Source organism: Fragaria vesca, linkage group LG2 (assembly GCF_000184155.1).
Source record: "Fragaria vesca subsp. vesca linkage group LG2, FraVesHawaii_1.0, whole genome shotgun sequence".
Lineage (NCBI taxonomy): Eukaryota > Viridiplantae > Streptophyta > Magnoliopsida > Rosales > Rosaceae > Fragaria > Fragaria vesca.
The window spans coordinates 16319092-16322717 of NC_020492.1; the positions used below are offsets into that span (position 1 = coordinate 16319092).

A 3626-nucleotide genomic window follows, 5' to 3' on the forward strand; every position below is an offset into this window, starting at 1 on the left:
GAGAGAGAGAGAGAGAAGAGATCAGATCGGGATGTGAAAGAGAGGTTTAGTTGAATTGTAGCGAGGGCAACGTCGTATTTTTGCTTAGTTTCATTGGAATGGGCTATGAGTTCTTATTTTCATTTAAATGGGCTTTAAAATCTCTGTTTATGTGCAAATGAGCATTTTCCTTTTTTTTAACAACAAGTTTTTTGTTATTGTGATAAATGGAGTCGACATTGTTTAGGTAATTCTGGTATTACTTCTCATACGACTGTACAAGTTTATGAACAAATGATTATTGATGTGACATCTTGATTTCGTTGTATGTCACATAAAATGCACATAGTCAACCTTCATTTTAATTTTTTTTCTCATTCTTTTTCAGTTCCCAATGTGTATCTAGTCGACTTGTTGGAACGCATGTGGGCTGTAGATCGGTTGCAGAGGTTAGGATTGTCTAGATACTTTGAGCCGGAGATTAAGGAGTGTCTTGAATATGTATCAAGGTATGTACATATATGCACTTCTTTACCGGGAAATGATGCACAATGTGGTCACAACACTGCTTTATATACAATTGAATTACTTGAATGTGTGTGTAATAATAAATTTGCAAGTTGTTTTAACCAATTCATATTGGCCTGTAATTATGAAGGTATTGAACGGAGAAAGGAATTTCTTTTGTGAGAAACTCAGAGGTTCCAGACATCGACGACACATCGATGGGGTTCAGACTTCTCCGGCTACATGGCATAAGAGCAAGTCCAACAGATTCCCTAAATGCTTTGATTTTCTCTATTATAGGGAATATGGGGTCATTTTCCACTCCAACAGCTTCCCTATCTCATTCCCTAAAATAGAGAAAGAGAGGAAAGAGAAGCTTTGCTTCCCTATATTTACAGATTCCCTAAAAATATTTAGGGAAAGAAGAATTGAATGTTGCACATTCTTCAAGGCCCAAAGATAAGAAAGAAAACATAATTTATTATAAAAAATAAACTTTTATATTTTATACTTATTATTATATTGTAATAAATGAGGATTGTTGTTGTAATAAATATTTGAATCTTTAAAATAGGGAAACTGTTGGATTTGGTATACAAAATTTTTAGAGATTTTGAGTTTTGTTTCCCTATTATATAAAAAATATAAGGAAGCTGTTAGACTTGCTCTAAGGTCTCGGCCGGTAAGTTTGTGTAGGATACTAGACTCTATGGACAAAGATTTATCCAATAAGGCAACACTAACTTGGTATTTAATTATTTAAAAAGTTTTTTTTTTTTTTTTCCTGCAGAGGTGTATGAGCATTTTAGGAAAGGGAGTGATTTGTTCTGCTTTCCTGGACAATCGAACCAAGCTGTGACTGGAATATACAACTTGTATAGGGCAAGTCAGGTGGCATTACCGGGAGAGAAGATCCTTGGGGATGCTAAAGAGTTTGCGGCTAAGTTCCTTAGAGAGAAACAAGCTTCCAATGAGCTTTTGGACAAATGGATCATAACGAAGGACTTACCTGGAGAGGTATATAACTATACACACACACACACACATATGATCCCTCAACTCATAATTAAGGACGGACTGTCTCCTCCTTTTCATTCGAATATTGTGATTATATATGAGATTCTAATTAGAGACAGAAGTAATGTAAAACAGGTGGATTATGCGCTGGAGATTCCATGGTATGCGAGCTTACCTCGACTAGAGACTAGATTCTACATTGAACAATATGGTGGTGAAAACGATGTCTGGATTGGCAAGACTCTCTATAGGTATTTTCCTCTTTTAAGTCGATCATTTCATTAATTTCACATTTGATCCTTTGTACTTGTATTTCTGAAAAATTTCGATCCTAACACTACCTCTGCTTGTTTGTTAACTTTTAGCATGCCCCACGTTAACAATAATGTGTATCTGGAGCTGGCAATACTTGACCACAACAATTGCCAAGCACTACATCTCAAGGAATGGGACAGCATTCAAAAGTAAGCAAACAAAACCCTACTATATTTCATCGAATCTGATTACCTGTTGTTTTAAGACTGAACATTAATCAATAACCATATGCAATGCGCGCAGGTGGTACAAAGAATGGAAATTCGAAGACTATGGAGTGAGTAAAAAGAGTTTCCTCACCGCTTATTTTGTTGCGGCAGCGAACATTTTCGAACCTGAAAGAGCTAATGAGCGACTTGCATGGGTTAAAATGGCATGCCTAGTTGATACAATTGTGTCTTATTTTAAGGAAGAAACTAGTGATGTAGATAATAAGAAGGCCTTCGTTGATGAGTTCAGAAGCTTTTCCAATATGCAAGGCTATGAAAATGCTAGGTACAGCTACTATATGTTCAAATGCATTTTCAAGTGCTTGACGCCCCTAAAAGACAATGAAAATGCAAATTTAGTTTACCATTTACATTTGCCCTGTGATATAGAAGGTCGTACACAAACAAGATTGCAGGGCAAGGAATTGTTCGAGCTTTGCTGGAAACCATTAGCCAACTCTCATTGGTTACCATGGTGCTACACGGCCAAGACATTAACGAATCTCTATATCAAGCTGTGAGTCTAATTCTTCTTCTTTCTTTTTTTTTTTTTTTTTTTTTTTTTTTTTGAGAATGCTGTGAGTCCAATTCTTATTCTAGAAAAACACTACCAACTGAGATTTGAAAGGATTCAGATAATTATACTATGGTTTTGATTTTTGTTTCATCCTCTTTGTTGAATAAATATGTATGGTGGGAAAAGTGGCTATTGAAGTGGCAGCAGAAAGAGGAGAGTTACCAGGATGAAGCTGAGCTACTAGTGGAAACAATAAACAGAACCGCTGGGCTTTCACTTAGAAAAGAGTTGTCCAATTATCCAGAATATGAACAGCTTTTCGGCTTAACTAACAAAGTTTGCAATCAACTTCGTTCTTACCGAAACCAAAAGAACAAGGTTACTTGATTAGTTTTGGCGTCCGTTAATGCTAGGTATGATGATTTGGCTAGCACTTGACAATTTTTTATTTTCTCAGGTAAATGACAATGGCGACTGCAAAACGAAAATCAACATGACAACCCCAGAAATAGAATCATACATGCAGCAATTGGTGGAAATGGTGCTAGAAAAATTTTTGGATGACACAAAACTCTTGATTACGCAAAGCTTTTTCACCGTGACGAGAAGCTTTTATTATTCTACCTACTGTGACCATGAAGTCATTAGCCACCACATTAACAAAGTACTCTTTCAGCGAGCAGTATGATATGTGTGCAGAATGTTATATAAGCTTCTTTAGGTCACCATTTAGGTCACCATCTCTTGCGATCCCTCGCTTCTGTCTAGGTTGTTAATGTTCTTTTGAAATAAAGTGGCGTAGCCACAATGGGACGAGAGGGTTCAATTGAACCTTCTCACATTTTAAGTTAAGGCTGCTAAGCTGTGATTGAATTGGTTGGAGCAAATTATGTAGGGTGCGGCTATTTCCACCCCACTAAATGCTCAGTTCACCCCATGTTTTATTTTTTACCTTTAACGTTCCAATTCTGCCCTTAACATTGTGAGAAAATCTGGTTTTTATTTTCTTTCTTTTATTTTCCTCAATCTGATAAAATCTATATGTTCTCCTCGATCTCTTTCTTGAGTTTCTTCTTTACGAT

General features: G+C 36.3%; 1 pseudogene; it reads left to right on the forward strand.

Annotated features, from left to right (window-relative positions):
• Positions 1–3232, forward strand: part of LOC101310864 — an 8760-nt pseudogene extending 5528 nt beyond the window's left edge.
• Positions 3233–3626: the final 394 nt, after the last annotated feature.